This window comes from Rutidosis leptorrhynchoides, chromosome 5 (genome assembly GCF_046630445.1).
Source record: "Rutidosis leptorrhynchoides isolate AG116_Rl617_1_P2 chromosome 5, CSIRO_AGI_Rlap_v1, whole genome shotgun sequence".
In the NCBI taxonomy this organism is placed as follows: Eukaryota; Viridiplantae; Streptophyta; class Magnoliopsida; order Asterales; family Asteraceae; genus Rutidosis; species Rutidosis leptorrhynchoides.
The window spans coordinates 132187921-132208900 of record NC_092337.1 but is presented as its reverse complement, the minus strand read 5'-3'; positions in this window follow the sequence as shown (position 1 = coordinate 132208900).

Genomic DNA, 20980 nt, shown 5'->3' with positions numbered 1-20980 from the left:
AGATCAACGGAGCAAAAAAGTCGAAGAAAAGAGTAAAAAGACAATTTTACCCTCACATGCATTGCACATGTTAAGGTTTAACTGGAAAATTAGATGGCATGTAGACGGAGGGACGCGAATTATCAAATTATGCAATTAAAAGGACTCGAAAATCCAGTTAAAAACTTGAGGGACTCGAATTGCAATTTCGTGTATAACTTAAGGACCAACGGAGCAAAAAAAAGTCTTTAATAATATCAAAGTATCCTTATACGGAGTATATTTTAATTTGGATTTAACACTTATAATTTGAAAATAAATATTTACAAAACATTAAGATTAGGTGAAAATATGAACATTTAAAAAAAAAAAAAATACTTTGTGATAAATGTTATTATTTTGGCCGAGAAAACGCTCGAAGAAATAACATTCATCGTGGTGAATGTTATTTCTTCGAGTGTTTTTTTTTCAACTTATGTGAAAAAAATTTAAAAATTTAGCCCGATTTTGAGTTTAGTGTTTTGGGTTTAGTCCCTAAACTCTAAACCGTTCAGGTTAAAAACTCAATCTAACCCTAAATCTAAACTCCAAACCCTAAACCCTAATTTTTAAATCCTAATTTCTAAACCCTCATTTCTAAACCGTAATTCCTAAAGCCTAATTTCTAAATAACATTCAACACGATGAATGTTATTTCTTCGAGTGTTTTCTAGTTCAAATAATAACATTTATCACAAAATATCTTTATTTATAAATGTTCATATTTTCATCTAATTTTAATGTTTGCTAAAAAAAATTTTAAAAATGAAAAAGAAAAAATTTACTTTCCCCTTCTCCCTACATGTCACTTCCCTCTGGATTGTGTGTGTGTGTGTGTGCGCGCGCGTGTGTGTATGTGTGTGTGAGTGAGTGATCGAGTGAGTGAGTGTGAGTGTATGTGTGTAACAATTCAAGGATAAACAACTTGAAGAGTGTAAAAGAGATAAGTAAATATGGAGCACACATCTCATCATCTTTTATAAAAGCCAAATTTATAACAAATTCGCGCAAAAGGTTATTTATGTAATTTCACAATTAATTAATCCATATGGTACAGACTTCAGATGCGTTCTTTCTTCCATTTTCATCCTTTTCGTCTCAAACCTAATTCATCTGAAACCCTAATCCATATACGATTGACGTTATGAACGCGTAATTCATAGTGCTCGTTCATTAGGTTTCGAAACAAAGGGATGATGGCAGTGAGGTTCAAGCATTTAATCCCCATAGTTTCAGCTATGAAATCATTAGCTTCGACGTAGATGTCCCTCTGATTTTGTTGACCTTTAATGTAACGAACCAAAAACTCTTTGATTTGGCATGAATCATGATGAAATTTAAGTACTATCGGGTTTCACCTCCACCAATGATGTTGTTCCTAACCAATTCGGTGGTGGTAGAAATGGTAAGCGAGGTTAGTTCTCAAATCATGTATATAACTTAGTCTTTTGTGTATAGTTTATTTATTATATAAACATATGTATGTATATGTACATCAGTTTTTGTAATTGTTGTTATTAATTGATGCAGAGAATTGGATAATATAGATTTATTTAGTTGTTCATCTCAATTTTTACCTTTTTCTACTTATGCTCATCAAATGTTTGATGTTTTGTTTGTGAGAGTTATGTAAATGATAATTGTTTTCTGATGAATGAGAATTCTTATATGATGAATGATAAATTCTTAATAATAACTATTCGATGAATGATAAATATTTTTATCATAGTTAATGTTTTATTTTGATGAATGTTTCTGATTTCTTATGATTAAAAACTATTTGATGCACGATATTTGTCTAATGAATGCTAACATTTTAATGAATGGTAACTGTTTTTTATGAATGATAACTGTTTTGATAAGTGCTTGAGGAATATGATACTTTTTTTTGATAAATGAGAAGTGTTTGATGAATGATAACATTTTCTATTGAATGATAATGGTTTTCTGATAAATAATAATTGTTTTTTATATGAATGACAACAGTTAGATGAATGATAATTGTTTAATAACTAGGCATTTGGTCTAGTGATATAATTCTCGCTTTCAGTGTGAGAGGTCCCGAGTTCGATTCTCGTAATACCCCATTCTTTTCTATACAACTAATTATATTATATGAACTTTTTGAAATTTCAATACTTTTGTAACTCTATTAATATGTTTTTAATGAATGATAATATTTTTTACTGAATGATAACATTTTGACGAGTGATAACATTTTTGTGACGCCCCGTACAAAATTAACGTGTACGGATCATCAACAACAAGATCATTACAGGGTCAAACACTATATGCTGTTTTAAAAGAAGTTTGCATTCATAAAAAGGCGTAACTTCTTTATCGACGTCAAATGTTTTACAAACGATAGTGTGCTTCTACAAATAGAAAGCAATAACATAAGTACGAGACTCAAAGGTCATTACAATTTCATTGCTCAAAAGTAACATAGATTGTGAATGCAAAGTAAATGTTTCATGCAGAGACATCTCTAAACAAAAGCAGCGGGAGTCTACATAGCAAGTCTAACAGCGAGACTAATACAGCGGAAGCATCAAACGTCTAAGCACCTGAGAAATAACATGCTTAAAAGTCAACACGAATGTTGGTGAGCTATAGTTTAATTGTAACAGTAATGTAATGTAGGCCACAAGATTTCGTATTCAAAACAGTATGAAAAGTATATGCTTAACCGTGGGCACTTCGTAACTAACTTAACGTAAATATCACCCCTAAAAGTACACTTGGTGAGTGCGTAAGTTTATGAAGAATTAAACACCCGTTAAATACTAGCGCGACTAGCCCGAGTGGGGATATCAAACCCTATGGATCCATATCTAAGATTCGCGTTCACCGGTTCAAAAACCAATGACTAAACGTTACCGAACTAAGGGGAAAGTTTATGCCATTATATAACCCACATATATATAAAGTTTAAGTACTCGTGCCTAGTAAGTAAAACATAAAAAGCGCATGCATTCTCTGTCCCAAAAATAGTTGTAGTAAAAAGGGAGCTATAACTCACAGTGAATGCGCGGTAAAAGTCGATACGAGGTAAGTAAGCAAGTAAGTCGGTCCGAAAGGTCGTCAACCTAAGTTAAAAGTTACTAAGTCAGTAAATCGTCCCAACGGGTTTAAAAATATGTAATTTAAGTCTTAAGTGTCACCATCATCAACATCATATGTAAAAAGTAAAGTAAGTTTTCAATCAAAAATAGAGACCGAAACAAAGGCTGACTTCGTTCAGCTGCTAAGACCTCTATACAAACTGAAATGAAGTGAGGCCAGTGGCCATGGCTCCGTATATGAGTCCTATAATCTCTGACCAATTTTCAGAACCAAACTCGTCTTCGTTTGACCGTGGAAACGGTTTAAGTGCGAGTAGGTCAGAAATTTCAGCACAACGTTACAAGGGCGTAGTGACTTTCGGAAGGCTATAAATCCTAAACCGTATATCGGATTTAGGCGAGGCCTAAACGAAAAGTCATCTACTCGAATCGAAATAACTGAAAATAAACTTTCCAATAGCCCAGAGAGTCTGATCAGACCCTGAAAAATAGAAAGTAAGTGCTCCGGTGGGATTCTTGGTGCTTGATGCTCATCACGGTTCTCATCCTTGATGCTTGTAGCTTCAAGTGTACAACTCGTTGATGTGTTTGCATCACTTTGACCAAGGTTTAACCATCAACATACAAGGTTAAGACTAGGAAATAAAATACAACTTATGTAAGAGTCTGAGCAAGATGATGAACCAAAGTTACATCAATTTCCTAGTTTCAACACAATCACAAGTTCTATTAAGTTATAAACTTTGAATCAAACTAAATAATCAAGACCTTAAGCTAGAGAGCTTAGATCTTAACTAGATATTAAAGATCTTAGACTAAAAAGTCTAGATCTCATGTTCTTGGTGAAACCCTAAGTCAAAACACTTAGACTTTCAACTTTACACAACCATAAGTTATGAAACTTAGATTTTGTAAAGTAAGGTGAGCACAAATTAATGAACTATTGTTTTAACAAGTTAGATGACCATAAGTTATGAAACATAGATCAATCTTAGATGAGTGAAAGTTATAAACTAGTAAGCTTAAACTTTCTTGTTCTTGAACTTTCAAAGTTAGACTTTAGTTACAAGATTTATGAGATCAAAGTTAACAAGTAATCTTTGACCAAGTAACTTATACAAATCGAAATCAACAAACATAAATGACAAATTTAAAGTTAAAAATAAACAAGTTCAAGTTTGGATTCATACATAAAGAGATATCAAGTCACAAACTTGAATTTCCATGAAATGAACTTTAAAGTTCCAACACTTGAACATAAAAAGGATCTTAAAGTGTTCGATCCTTAAATTTGTTACAAGTTCATGTAGAACCAAAAGCTACAAAGCTTTGATCCTTGTTCTTGCTTCTTTATCATAAAAGTGATCAAAGGTTGCAAGATAACATGAGGATTGAAGTTATAAAAATCAAAATCCAAAAATAAATAATGATGATGATGATTTACAGTTTTGAAGGACGAAAAAGAAGAGAAAAGAATTAAAACCTTCAAGTTCTTCAAGAAAAGTTGAGAGAAAAGTTAGAGAGAATTTGAGAGAAAAGAAGTGTGTGCTTTTGAAATGAAATGAGAGTGTTTGAAATGAAATGGTGATGGTGGTGTGTGGGGGTGTGGCTGACGGTTTAAGGGAGCAAGGGGAGGGGACCATTTGCTTGCTATTGGATGGTGGTACATGGTGGTGGTGGTACATGGTGGGTGGCATGGCAAAATATGCTAAAACATGTAAGTAATGGTACACTAGCATGCTTAATACTTGTCTTAATGTCTAATGGACTTGTCTCATGTAGTAATGGGCTAACTAGTCCATTAAGTGAGTCCATTAAGTTAAGTAGGTTGGACCTTTAATTAACTAGGTCCATTAAGGTGTTAGGTACATTAAAACTAACTAGTAAGCATTAGTAACCACTAAGCATAATTAACGAACCATAGAGCTAGGTAATTGTCATAAATAAATAACAATTATGTTTACGTAGTCATAATATTCCAATTATGACCAATGTTTAACGTGTACCAAGTACGTAGCTCGTTTTAAACTGTAAGTGACACTAACGGTCGTAAATGCATTCAAGGATCATGTTAAGCACTTAATATCACGTGGTAAGGCATTAACAAAAGTAATTAACATAATTAATGACCCCAGAATATAATATATCACAGTACGCACAAATACGCAATTTCGTAAAAGTAATAAATATAAATAAAAGTCGAAAAAGTCGGGTCGTTATATTACCCACCTGTTAAAGAAAATTTCGTCCGGAAATTTAAGCTGAGGTAGATGGTGGAGTCGGGAAAAGGTGACGATACTTCTTCATCATTTGATCCTCTCGTTCCCAGGTAAACTCAGGTCCTCGTTTTGCATTCCATTAGACTCGGACAATTGGAATCTTGTTACGTTTCAAGGTCTTGACCTCGCGGTCCATAATTTCAACAGGTTCTTCCACAAAGTAGAGTTTGTCATCAATCGTAAGTTCTTCTAGTGGTATGACAAGTTCCGGTTCAGCAAGACATTTCTTCAGATTGACACGTGAAAAGTAGGATGAACAGAGCTCAATTGTGTCAGAAGATCCAAACGGTAAGCAATGGGTCCAATACACTTCAAGATTTCAAAAGGACCAATGTATCGCGCATTTAACTTTCCACGTTTTCCGAAACGGATTACACCTTTCCAAGGTGCGACTTTCAACATAACGCGGTCACCCACGTTGAATTCGAAGTCTTTTAATTTAAGGTCGACATAACTCTTTTGGCGATCACGGGCCGTCTTGAACCTCGCTTGAATTTGAACAATCTTCTCGGTTGTTTCATGAATGAGTTCGAGTCCGGTGATTTGCTTTTCACCCACTTCGGCCCAACAAATAGGAGAACGGCACTTGTGGCCATACAACACTTCGAAAGGTGCGGCATTAATACTCGAATGATAGCTATTATTGTAAGAAAATTCGGCTAGTGGTAAATGATTCTCCCAAGCTTTTCTGAAATCAATAACATATGCACGAAACATGTCCTCCAAAGTTTGAATCGTGCGATCACTTTGTCCGTCGGTTTGCGGGTGATATGCGGTACTCATGTCGAGACGTGTTCCCAAAGCTTCTTGTAAGGAACGCCAAAATCTAGAAGCAAAACGGGCATCTCGGTATGAAATAATCGATAAGGGCACACCATGACGAGATACAATTTCCTTTATGTATAGCTGAGCGAGTTTTTCCATCGTATCAGTTTCTTTCATGGCTAAGAAGTGTGCAGATTTGGTAAGATGGTTAATGATAACCCAGATGGTATCGTATCCACCCGCCGTCTTTGGTAGTTTTGTGATGAAGTCCATCATTATCCTTTCCCACTTCCATTGCAGGATTTCGGGTTGCTGAAGTAACCCGGGTGGCCTTTGATGTTCGGCCTTAACCATTGAACAAGTCAAACACTTCCGAACGTAAGTAGCAACATCCTTCTTAAGATTTGGCCACCAATACTGTTCATTGAGGTCGTGGTACATCTTACCGGCTCCTGGAAGAATCGAATATCTTGACTTATGGGATTCGTCTAGAATGAGGCTTCGTAAATCCCCATAACTAGGCACCTAGATTCTTCCGGCAAAGTACCAGAGTCCAGTCTCCTTAACCTCGAATCAAGAGACGAGAATGTTCAAATGTTCTTGAGAAATGTTCTCCGCTTTGAGAGCCTCATCTTGGGCTACTCGGATTTGGCTATTGAGATTCTAATGGATGGTGATGTTCAAGGCTCGGACACGAAGAGGTACCATTCTTTCCTTTCGGCTCAAAGCATCAGCTACGACATTTGCCTTTCCAGGATGGTAACGGAGTTCGCAATCATAGTCGTTCAGCGTCTCGATCCATCATCGCTGTCTCATGTTCAGTTGCTTCTGATCAAAGATGTGTTGGAGGCTTTTGTGGTCGGTGAAGATGGTACTTTTTGTTCCATAAAGATAGTGTCTCCACAGTTTTAATGCAAAGACCATGGCTCCAAGTTCGAGATCTTGAGTCGTGTAATTTCGCTCATGAATTTTTAGTTGACGAGAGGCATAAGCAATAACTTTCATTCGTTGCATTAGTACACACCCAAAACCATTTTTCGAGGCATCGCAATAAACAACAAAATCATTACTGCCTTCTGAGAGGGATAGGATAGGTGCGGTGGTCAACTTCTGCTTCAAGGTTTGAAATGCTGACTCTTGTTCGGTTGCCCGAACAAATTTCTTCCCTTTGTGAGTCAGTGCGGTTAATGGGCGTGCAATTAGAGAGAAACCTTCAATGAACCTTCGGTAATAACCGGTGAGGCCTAGAAATTGGGGGATATGGGTTGGAGTAGTGGGGGTTTCCCACTTACTGATGGCTTCGATCTTTGCGGGATCGACTTTGATACCCTGATCGCTCACAATATGACCTAGAAATTGGACTTCCTTCAACCAAAACTCACACTTGGAGAATTTGGCATAAAGTTGCTCTTGTCTCAAGAGTTCCAGTACGAGTCGGAGATGTTGCTCATGTTCCGCTTCACTTTTGGAGTAGATGAGGATATCATCTATGAAGACGATAACGAACTTGTCCAGGTATGGTTTGCATACATGATTCATGAGATCCATGAACACGGCATGTGCGTTGGTTAAACCGAATGGCATCACAAGAAACTCATAATGACCATAACGGGTTCGAAACGCAGTCTTAAGTAGATCGCTCTCCTTCACCCTCAACTGGTGATAACCAGATCGCAAATCGATCTTAGAGTAAACGCTGGATTCTTGCAGCTGATCAAATAGGTCGTCAATCCTGGGAAGGGGATACCGATTCTTGATCGTCAACTTGTTGAGTTCGCGGTAATCAATACACATGCGAAAAGATCCGTCCTTCTTCTTTACAAACAAAATAGGAGTGCCCCAAGGCGAAGAGCTTGGTTGGATAAATCCACGGTCTAACAATTCTTGTAGTTGACTCTGCAACTCTTGCATTTCGGAAGGTGCAAGTCGATAAGGTGCGCGAGCTAAAGGTGCAGCTCCTGGTACTAGATCAATCTGGAATTCCACTGATCGCGGCGGCGGTTATCCAGGTAACTCTTCTGAAAAGATGTCAGGAAATTCGTTCACAATCCGTACATTATCAACGTTCTTCTCCTCGGTTTCTAACTTCTTCACATGTGCTAAAATAGCAAAACGTCCTTTCCTCATTACTTTCTGTGCCTTCATGCAACTAATAAGGTTCAACTTTGGGCTACCTTTCTCTCCGTATACAATCAATGGCACACCGTATTCTTGAGGTATACGAATAATCTTCTCTCCACAAACAACTTCTGCCCTTACTTTGGACAACCAATCCATACCAACTATCACATCGAAATTTCCCAACTTGATGGGTATCAAATCAATCTCAAAGTCCACACCGGCTAGGTTTATTATGCCTCCTCGGCCAATTTGGTCAGCTTTCTCAAGTTTCCCATCGGCTACTTCAACAAGAATAGTCTCGTCTAAAGGTACTAACAACCAGTCTATCTTAGAACAAAAATGTCTACATACATAACTCCTATCGGCACCTGTATCAAATAAGACAGAAGCAAATAGGTTATTGATAGTGAATGTACATGTGACCAAGTCAGGATCCTCATGGGCATCCCTGGCATTCATGTTGAAAATCCTTCCACGTGCTGGCCCACCATCCTTCTTCTTGTTCGGACATTCGTTCTTAAAGTGACCTTGCTGACTGCACTCAAAACACTTTCTTGGTCCAGTAGGGTTTGTCTTCACAGCTGGGGTGGTGATCTTGCAATCTTTGCCAATGTGCCCAGTCCTCTTACACTTTTCACATACCACGTTGCAGTACCCAGTATGATGCTTATAGCATCTCTTGCATTGCGGGTGACTACCCTTGTAGTTAGGGTTCGAGCTAGGGTTCGGGTTGGGGTTCCTCCAGTCGTTGTTTCCCTTAAAACTCTCATGCCTCTTAGCTAGGTTCTGATCAAAGACCTTTCCTTTGTTGCCTTCCCACTTACGCTACTCATTACTAGCTCCTGATTCTGATTTCGCTTTCTTTGGTTCCTTGCGGGTGATCTGGTTCATCAGGGTGTGCGCCATGCGCATAGCTTCCGGGACATCTGCTGGTTTTGAAGAGGTGACATTTCCCTGAATGGTCTTGGGAAGTCCCCACAAATACCGTTCCATTCGCTTAAATTTAGGGGTAACCATCGTGGGGCACATCAATGCTAACTTCAAGTACCTGCGGTTATAGCCATCAAGATCAGTCCCTACAACTTTCAGTTCCCAAAACTCTGCTTCCATCTTCTGAATTTCGGTTCTGGGGCAGTACTCCTCGATCATAGCACTTTTAAACTCCTCCCACGGTGTAGCATAAGCCTCGTCAATTCCCTTAGCCTGAGTAAGTGTGTTCCACCAGGTTAAAGCGCCATCCGACAACGTGCAGGAGGCGTACTTAGTTTTGTTCACTTCTGAGCAGTTACTCACACGGAATACAACTTCCAACTTCTCAAACCACCTCGTTAATCCAACCGGCCCCTCAGTACCACTGAAATTGTGGGGCTTGCAGCTCTGGAATTCCTTATAGGTGCACCCGTTCTGAATGTTCTGGTTAGCCGGTGGAGCTTGGGGGTTGACATTCGCCATTGCTGTGGCTACTCGAGCAGTTATCATTTCCTCAATCTGTGCTGCTGTGGGCGTTTCCCTTGGAACTCTTCCGTTTGCCATTGATCTTCTAAACAAAATTTCGACTTAAGTCAAAATCTAGCAGTGAATAAGTCATAATATTATAGTATATGGTAACCAATATGGAATCAACACAAAACGCGATAACTAAGCATGGCAAACAGCAGCAGATTGCACAAAAGCCAACATGCAATAACTTAAATAAACATCGTACAATAATTAAACAACATTAAGTTCTATTCATTAATAAGAAAGTTGCATACATCTTCATAAGGTTCTGATGTGTGAAATCTAGTATATAATTTATCTCTAGAAAATGCCGGTTTAAAGATTACTACACACTAACGGGCAGTGTACCCGATCGTGCAATAGTATAAAGTTGGTAATTCCGAAATCGTTCCAAGGACAGTTTAAACGTGAGAATTAAGATTGCAACTAATGAAAATAAACTAAGTTAATCTATGAAAATTGAAAGTACGAGATAATTTGTTTTGTGGCTATTTAACGATTAGCCAAATCAAGGATAGATTAAAAGTAAAGACAATATTTTTGTGTTTTTAAGTTTATAAAAAATAAATGCAGACTCAACGAAAAGTAAAGATATTTGAATTTAATAGATAAAATAATGTTCACCTAGATCTCCTATTCGCAGTGTTGGATGATTTGTTATTAAGCACTTGTTCAATTTATCAATACATGCAACTACAGAGTCGGTTTACCCAGAGTTCTCTTTTAGCAAACAAGTTAAACTAGGATTTATTGGCTTAGGGTTCCCTTTCACAAAAGACCTCTTTCGTTTGTGACTTAGTGATTAGCTAATTATAAGATTAAGATTCAATTGGTTACGTGTTCGCTCCACACAATTCACCCCTATTTTGTTCAATCTATGTTACCCGGTTTACCCCCTTGGTCCAGTAAGCACCCAATTGGTTAAGACAAATCAATTGGAAATTAGTTCACTAAATTGAAACAGGGTTCCCTTTGTTCAAACAAGATCATTAATCAAACTTAGTAACAATAATCAACACCCACAAGAATGGTTCTTAATCAAAACTCATAATTATCATGCATTAATCAGATAAACATTAAAGTATCATCCAAACACATATGAATATTCAATCTAGACAAACATTAAAGTGCTTAGCCAACAATCATGGCTAAAACCAAAATCACAAATAAACAATTAAAAGTATTCATTATGATGATAAGAATAAAACCTAATGAAAATTGTGTTCTTGAATGATGAACGGATCGAGACACTTTTTCAGAATGATTGAGGTGTTAGAATGATCTTGGGATTCCCCAAAAATCACCCTTTTTCGTCAAAAAGCTGCTAGAATTCGTCTGGATGCAAGAATGAATAACTAGGGCAAAAATTCGGGCTTTAAATAGTAAAAATCTGAAGCCGGCTGAAGGTGGAGCGGCGCTCCATATATGGAGCGTCGCTCCATATAGCTAATAATCGATCTGTCAACTTCCAAAACCCCTCGAACTGAATTTCCTGCCTACTGGAGCGGCGCTCCACCTTTCTGAGCGGTGCTCCAGGCCCCTTTTTGCTGATTCCGAGCTGAAAACTCACTAAATTCATCCAAACTCGCATCGAACCAATCTCTTTCACTCGTTTCCATAGAAAATCACTAAAACCATCAAATAACTTCAAATTTCATCTTCTTGGTCTTAGAACTCGAACACTTATCGAAATAACACCAAATCATATCCAAAAAGGACCAAAATGTGCCCGATATCGCTAAGGAAAACGCGTATTAAATATGCGATATCAAACAACCCACACTAGAGTTTTGCTTGTCCTCAAGCAATTAAACTCGAAAATAATCTTCTACCATATGATAACTTCTTCAAACATGTATGTAGAACTAAACGAAAACCAACGAACCATCATCTAGCATGGGCACAATTTTGGAGTAAATATTACCCATACCTCCCACTTGCATTCCCCCGAAGTTAACTTCCCAATCCTCAAACAATCAAATATGAACTAAGTAGCTAAATATAGTCTTGAATAGCGTACCAAATAAAATGAGGCAAAGAATCTCGAACCATAATGTAAGTCTTCAAAGGAACCGGGAATCAAGTGGGAGCCAACCACCAAAGATATGACAATCGAATGCATGTGCCAAAAAGAACGCACGGGCTACCCCGCAATTGGTCAAGCCAATGCCTCCCACAGTACCTAACATCGTGAGATGTCGGTAAGAAAATAATGTGCTTAGGAGGATACACATTACGTCCAGATATCATCGATAATCATGAGGTAATCATCTAATACGTTAAGTCAACCATAAAGATTGAAGTTCATCAGGCTTAAAAGCTGATATCTTACCTTTCCGGAGGTTATCCAACTGGGAATCTGATCAATCACAGAATTGTGTATCATAGTGCGCTTCCCATTTGACGAGACAGATCTCCCTCATCGAGATAAGTCTGACTACCAGTTTTCCTGCTTGATGTTGAGGCGTGGTAGATTTCCAGTCGATGTTAGTAATGACTTTTTAAGACTTTTCGTCACCCTACAACTGGTCTAGACTACGACTTCTGAAATAAATCAGCAAGTGTGTCGATTTGGAGACTTACTCGGGTTATATAAAGTGGTCGGGTGCAACATTGTCATTGTTAGGAGAAACAATGAGGATCGGCTTATTAAAGTTTTCGATCCAGCGCATGGCCCGGTTTTGACCACACGATCCAATCACCGTTCATACGGTTGACACCCGCCTTGGTGCAAGTGACCTATTATTGAATTCTTAAAGAATTCGTAGGATTTAAAATTCAATGGTAATGAACGTGGTTGGAATTAATTCCAAGTTGCCTACTTCCCACATGACAAGCTTTTCTGCTTGTTTTAAGAAAGGTAGGAAGTAGGTACTACCCTTTCGATAAATCCCAAAAACCTTTGGGTGCCATAGCTTTTGGCTATGGGTTGTGTTGTCTAAGCAAACACAAGCACGTAGCTATTATTCCTAAAAAGGACAACACTGGTGAAGCTCAAGGCTCCTCTTCCCACAGTATCACACCATTAGATGATGTAATAATAAAATGGTATAGTTTCGGAAGTCTGCTATACCAAGTAACCAAAAGTTTTTGATCTGGCACGTGATTCGGTCACAATCACGCTATGCAATCACCGCTCTCTCACGGTTTACACCCGTTTTGGTACAGGTGACCTACTATCGAGTTCCCTGAACTCATAGAATTTTATGTCCAAGAAAATGAACATGTGGAAGAAAGGTTTTGGCTTCTTTGAAACCACGAAATATGCCATAAAATACCAAGCCAAATCAAAACCAATTTTCATAACAAAGGTTTTGGCCGAATTTTCAATTGTTTTTCTATTTTTTATATTTTTATACTAACTTTTGCTATTTTTTTCCCCCCCTAATTTTTCAATTTTTTTTGTTTACGACCAAAACCCGTGAAACGTCAAGTCTTTTTAGATCAAAACTAATATGATGATGATTCCATTAACAACCAACCCGAGAGATTTTACATCCCCCACCCCATACTTGAGATCAAGTAATGTCCCCATCACTTGAGATCAAATTAGATTAAAATCGAAAGGGTTATGTGAGAAAGAAAATATAAAAACTTATCGAGCTTAACCACTGATCGCGGAATGCCAGTGACAGATGGCGCTGAACTGACTGCCAACATAAGAACATCATCCATTCCCGATCATCACACCAATATCATCAATCATGTAGTTTTGCTGAACTTAATGCCAGACTTGAAAAATCATTTCACCAACAAACCTAAGAAAAGAAAAACAAGCGAACTACATAAACAGGACAAGGTGGCACCACCCGATGCCTAAATGCCTTGCCCCCAAATTAAGTTTTCAAAGTACATAAGCAGAATACATAATTATCCAAATACAGACCAATGAAAAGGAAATAGTTTTAAACAAATTACAACAAAAACATGCGCAACCAATCATTCTCTCGGCCATAAATCTCTGAAAGGGTCCCAATCCACACCATAGGTGTCCTTGCAAGCCTGGTACGGGTCATACGATGGATCCGGCCTTGGGGGAGTAACGGCTGTATAATCAGGAATGGTAGTCTGAGTCGGAATGTAACCTTGCGGATTCTGACGCATATGTTTCTGAATTTGCCTCTGATGCATTTCCCACTGATTGTGAGCCCGAATCCCCCTCACATCATACTCGACCCTATCAACTCGCTCACCCAAATGACCAACCTCCGTTCCGAACTGTCCCAGCGCTGTGTTAATCGACGCATAACTGTTCTCATGCCAAACCCTCATATCGTCATTATGCCTGCGTTGCTCTTCCAACATCCTCTGGTTATGCTCAACCTGAGCATTATACGCTGACCGACTATCTCGATACTCTATATGCATCCCATCTACACTGTTAACCAGAGAATCCCAACTTTCTTCACTGAGGGACCACGTACCCAGTACGTTTGCACTCGAACTGCCTGCTTCATAAGTGGATCGACTACCACCACGTCCGCGACCACGTCCAGCACCGCCACCTGGTTGTTGTTGTTCATCCTCCCATAAAACCCAACCTGTTGGACCTCTTCTGATAAATTCGGCTTTAGAGAAAAATAGAATATTAGTGGGCATCGCCTCAACCCCCAACATATCACACCTATTAGTCGGGACTGAAAATGCCCGAGCAAACCTAGTGACCAAATGCCCACCTAACAACGGGCGTTCTGTGCGTTTATCCGTTCCAATCTCTTGTAACCACACTCCTAAAATACAAGGGACATCAATTCGCTCTCTCAATTTAATCTGCTGTAGAATCCAAATATCCCTTCGCTGAATCTTATTCGCATTTCCTCTAGCCATGAACATATGAGCAATCATCTTGAAATTCATTTGGTCCTCCGGAAGTTGAAGCATTGATTGAACACTTCTACTTGAACTAAACGGACCCGCGGTTTCCTTCGCCACTGTTGGCCAATAATCACTCTCACTAAAGGCTTCTTGCCCAAACACCCTACACTGAATCAAGAACCACTTTAAATCATTGTCATTCAACTTGGGATACAAATCTAACAACCGAGCTACCCCAATCTTACTCATGCTACGCTCTAACCCGCCTAACCTGAATTTCAAGAAATCTGCCTCGGTTGGAGAGGCTCGCGGTCGACAATTCACCTTTGAAAAGAACTCGATAGTCAGCTGTTCAAAAATATCTTCACGAATTTCAAATAACCTTTCGTATGGCCTCAACTCTTGACCCGCATATGTTACCCACAAATACTGACGCAATGTTCTAACAATATTATTACCTAACGCTGTAAGTTGCATCCAATCCAAATAATATGTTCGTTCGATCGGACGGGCGCTCACTATCGTAAAATGTTCATCTAATTCCTCATCATTAGCGATTTGGGACAACCAAAGTTCCGGGTTATTTGGTGGTTGTCGTGGTTGTTCTGTGTTTCCTCTCGATCTCTACACACATGAAACAAATAAAGAAAACAAAACACCAAACTCAAAAGTTAGTGTTAGTCAAAATAATAAGCACCAAATTCCCATCACAACCAAAACATGTTGCATTTTAATCCACCTTAAAAACAATCACCAAGTTAACCAAGTAACACATGTAAACATGCCAAGAGCTCAAATCTAGGCATATTGCATTATCTCTTAAAACATAGCACATAACAACCATACTCTCATAACAATACAACCAAAACATGACAAACATGATTACACATAACTCTTTTAACTTCCACAAATCTAATAAAGTGCATCATGCTTGCTAACTTTCACCAATTCAAATTACCACTAACACAATACTCATCACATCACAAAACACATGTTATGTTCCCTCTAGCATGACATCATAAATAAATAAATCAAATATAGCACAAGTCATTCAAACCAACATGACCCGCCCATATGAACACAACCCCACACTAGCTCAAAAACATATCAACATTCAAGAACAAGAACAATTTCAAGCAAATACTCTTCTATCAATTACAAATTCAGATTCTCAAACACACAAACCCTAGGTTTAAGTATAACTTCTAAAAACACAAAATTAATCATGAAATCAAAGCATACAATCATAATCTAACAAAACCCATCACTAATTAGAACACAAAACCCCAATTAGACAAACCCCACATTAATTCATCATGTAAATCAAAGAATAACCAAGTAACTACACCTAATTAGATGAAATTATCAAGATAGAAAACAAATTCAGACCTTAGGGGGAGCCATTCTTGCAAGATGTGGAAGTAATTAGACAAGAAATTGAAGTTAAATAAATTAGGGTTTTTAGATCTAGGTGTTTGTAGGTGTAGAAAAGATAGTGAGAATAGATGGAATAAGAAGGTTTGTTGTAAAATACAGCTGTGCCCATCGCCTATTTGTGTGGTTGAAAGAATCGGGTTTTTTTTTTAATATTAAAAAGCAAATCAGCCCGCCCGTTTGTCAAATGGAGCGGCGCTCAAAACGGCGCGCGACGCTCCAAACACTCGCGCGGCACTCCATTAGGCGTAAAAATCATGTCGAGGGCTTTTAACAATCTGGCACATCAGGTACGTGCACCTTGAGCGGTGCTCAAAGGTTTGGAGCGGCGCTCCAAGTGCTGATAACCCAGTATTTCGCAATTTTAAGCCATTTTAACCCAATTTCTCAACCTAAAAACCAACAAACACCCCAAACAAAAAAATGAGCACGGTCACGTTGCACATATCATCAAACCAGCACAAAAACATACAAACTCTACAACAATGTGAAGTTTATTACCGAGTCATTCACAAGACTCGTTACCAACTTCAAGTGACGTTAGGATCGGGTTCAACGTGAACCCCGTCATCAATCTCCAATGGACCATCGAAATATTTCTTCAGTTGATGTCCGTTAACCTTAAAGGTAGTACCACTCGCATTTTTCAACTCAATCGCACCGTATGGGTACACCTTAACAACCTCAAATGGTCCCGTCCACCGGGACTTAAGTTTTCCCGGTAAAAGCTTCAATCTAGAGTTAAACAAAAGCACTCGATCACCCTCATTAAACTCTTTCAGACCCTTTAACCTTCTATCACGCCATTGCTTGGTTTTCTCTTTATAAATCAACGAATTTTCATACGCATCAAGGCGTAATTCACCAAGCTCATTCAATTGCCCTACCCTTAGGCGTCCGGCTTCCTTTAAATCCAAATTGCACTTTTTAAGTGCCCACATCGCCTTATGCTCAATCTCTAATGGGAGATGCCACGCCTTTCCATAAACCAACCGATAAGGAGTGGTACCAATCGGTGTTTTGTAGGCGGTTCTAAACGCCCACAAAGCTTCATCGAGCTTATTCGCCCACTCCTTTTCGGATTCGACCCCACAGTTTTCTCAAGAATTCCTTTAAGAGCTCGATTGGTATTCTTAACTTGTCCGCTCGTTTGGGGATGGTATGAAGTAGAAACTTTATGGAGAACTCCATATCACTTCAATACCTTCTCCATTTGGGCGTTACAAAAATGAGTACCCCTATCGCTAATTCATGCTTTAGGAGTTCCAAATCGAGAGAATAAATGCCGAAGGAAGGAAATCACAACTCGTGCATCGTTTGTGGCTAAAGCTTGCGCTTCGGCCCATTTAGACACGTAGTCAATGGCAACGAGTATGTAACTATAATTATGAGATTTCAGAAATGGCCCCATAAATTCAATTCCCCAAACGTCAAATACCTCGCATACTTGGATGCTTTGTTGAGGCATCTCATCCCGTTTGGTGACTTTTCCGGCCATTTGACAAGAATCGCACGATTTACAAATCAGGTGGGCATCTTTGAAAATTGCCGGCCAAAAGAAGCGGGCATCATAAACCTTACGCCCCGTGATTTGGGATCCAAAATGCCCACCAGTCGGACCACTATGGCACTCGGTTAAAATTCGCAAACACTCTTCATCGGAAACACACCGGTGGATAACCCCATCGGGACAACAACGAAAAAGATAGGGATCCTCCCTGAAATAGTACTTAAGGTCACTGAAGAATTTCTTCCTCTTTTGATGTGACCACCCTTTTTCCAAGAATTTCCCAACGAGATAATTAGCAATGTCCACATACCATGGCTCGTCCACCTTGTCCATCTTCATGAGATATTCATCGGGAAAATCATCATGGATGCTCGACTCATGAAGGACTTCGAGATTTGGATTCTCGAGTCTAGACAAGTGGTCGACCGCAAGATTCTCGGCACCCTTCTTATCCCGGATCTCGATATCGTATTCTTGCAAAAGCAAGATCCATCTAAGCAGTCGAGGTTTAGCATCCGGTTTGGCGAAAAGGTACTTTAGAGCAGAATGGTTCGTAAAGACTATAGTCTTAGATAAGACTAAGTAGGACCAGAACTTATCAAACGAAAAGACCACCGCATGGAGCTCTTTTTCAGTGGTAGTATAATTCAACTGCGCTCCTTGCAAGGTCTTGCTTGCATAACAAATGGGTCAGAAGTGTTTCTCGAACCTTTGGCCCAAAACAGAGCCAACAGCAAAATCGGATGCATCACACATAAGCTCGAACAGAAGGGACCAATTCGGAGCAATTATGATAGGTGCATTGATGAGTTTCTCCTTAAGAAGTTCGAATGCCTTTTGGCACTCTTCGGAGAAGTTCCAAGGTGTGTCCTTTTCGAGGAGTTTGTTCATCGGGTTAGCGATTTTGGAAAAATCCTTGATGAACCGCCGGTAAAAACCGGCGTGCCCGATAAAACTCCAAACACCCTTAACATCCGTGGGAGGTGGAAGGTTCTTAATAGCAGTTACCTTTGCGGGATCTAACTCAATACCGTTCCTAGAAATCTTGTGCCCGAGAACTATGCCCCCCATTGTACCATGAAATGGCACTTTTCCCAGTTGAGCACAAGATTAGATTTCTCACACCTTACCAACATCCGCTCTAAATTAACAAGCCATGAATCGAAAGTGTCACCGAAGACCGAAAAGTCATCCATGAACACCTCCATGCAATCCTCTATCATATCATGGAATATGGCCATTATGCACCTTTGAAAAGTGGCCAGAGCGTTACAAAGGCCAAAGGGCATGCGACGGTATGAGAATGTGCCATACGGGTACGTGAAAGTGGTTTTCTCTTGGTCCTCGGGCGAGATAGGAATTTGAAAATAGCCTTAAAAACCATTAAGAAAACAATAAAAGCTGTTTCCCGCCAACCTCTCTAGCATTTGATCCATGAAAGGTAACGAGAAGTGGTCTTTGCGTGTGGCGTCGTTCAACTTACGATATTCAATACAAACACGCCACCCCGTGATAGTCAAAGTGGAAATTAACTCATTTTTTCATTGGTGGTAACAGTCATACCACCTTTCTTAGGTACACAGTGTACCGGGCTAATCCACGGACTGTCAGAAATCGGGTAAATCAGAACTGCATTGAGGAGCTTAATGATCTCTTTCTTCACGACATCTTGCATGTGCGGGTTCAACCTCCTTTGACGCTGCACCACAGGTTTGGAGTTATCCTCCATTAAGATTTTGTGGGTGCAAATGGAGGGACTAATACCCTTGATGTCATGAATTTTCTATGCAGTGGCCGGTTTATGGGCCTTAAGCATGGTTACAAGTTCAGTTTTATGACCTGTAGTAAGAGAAGAAGAAATAATTAACGGGAGCTTAGATTTCTCCTGCAAATACGCGTATTCCAAATGATCTGGAAGTGGCTTCAATTCTAACTCGGGAGGTTCTTCATTTGAAGACTTGCTCCGGTAATTGATAATGCTAAAAACGAACACATATTTCATAGCATTATCCTTTAAGAAAGACAAGCTTTTGGTTGCAATTGTTCTATTTACAAGTGATATTCGTTTAAATAATAAAAGGTGAAGACAAAAGACAGATTCGACGATTTGAAAACGCAAACGACCAAAAAGCTAAAAAGTACAAAGTACAATCCAAGAGGTTCAATTTATTGATGAGAAACGTCTAAAAGTTACAAGAGTACGAGCCGCGAAACGCAAAGTACAAGATATTAAATAGTACGCAAGGACGTTCGAAAATCCGGAACCGGGACATGAACCAACTATCAACGCGCAACTCAACGGAGCTAAAATTACAAGTCAACGATGCACAAGAATATAATATAATATATAATTAATTATATAAAAATATATATATTATATTATATATATTAAATAATCTAGCAGCCTACGTTTTAATTGACAATGTGAGCTGGTACAGCTGGCCATGCGATCGCATGGCCAGGTAGTCTTAATATTATGCGATCACATGAGGGCCTGTAGCTGGCCAAGTCCTATAAATTCCAACATTTTCGGCCGAATTATGTACAATATATATCCATCTATCATCATACTCTCAATATATATATTTATATTTTAATTTTAATTTTAATTTTAAGTTAATAATAATAAGGTTATAGTGACGAATGTTTTAAGTTTGTAAGTCGAAACTTTGTCTGTATAACACTATGCGGTTAATACTCATTGTAAGTTATGTTCAACCTTTTTAAATTAATGTCTCATAGCTAAGTTATTATTATGCTTATTTAAGCCGAAGTAATCATGATGTTGGACTAAATATTAAAGACGGGGTTATTGGGCTTTGTACCATAATTGGGGTTTGGACAAAAGACCGACACTTGTGGAAATTGGACTATGGGCTATTAATGGGCTTTATATTTGTTTAACTGAATGATAGTTCGTTAATTTAATATAGAGATTTACAATTTGAGGTAATTATAAATAACCACATATACTTGATCGGACACGATGGGCAGGATATTTATAAATACTAATAATCGTTCATTTAACCGGACATGGGGATGGATTAATAGTCAATGGACTCATTAAAACAGGGGTGGATTATGTACAAGGACACTTGGCGTAATTGTTAACAAATCATTAAAACCTTGGGTTACACGCAGTCGATATCCTGGTGTAATTATTAAACAAAGTATTAAGACCTTGTTACAGTTTAAGTCCCCAATTAGTTGGAATATTTGAATTCGGATATAAGGATAATTTAACGAGGACACTCGCACTTTATATTTATCACTGATGGACTGTTATGGACAAAAACCGTATGGACATATTGAATACTCCAGGACAAAGGACAATTAAGCCATGGTAATAAATTAAAATCAACACGTCGAACATCATGATTACGGAAGTTTAAATAAGCATAATTCCTTTATTTTATATCTCATCGCACTTTTATTTATTGTCATTTTATTTATTGCACTTTTAATTATCGTAC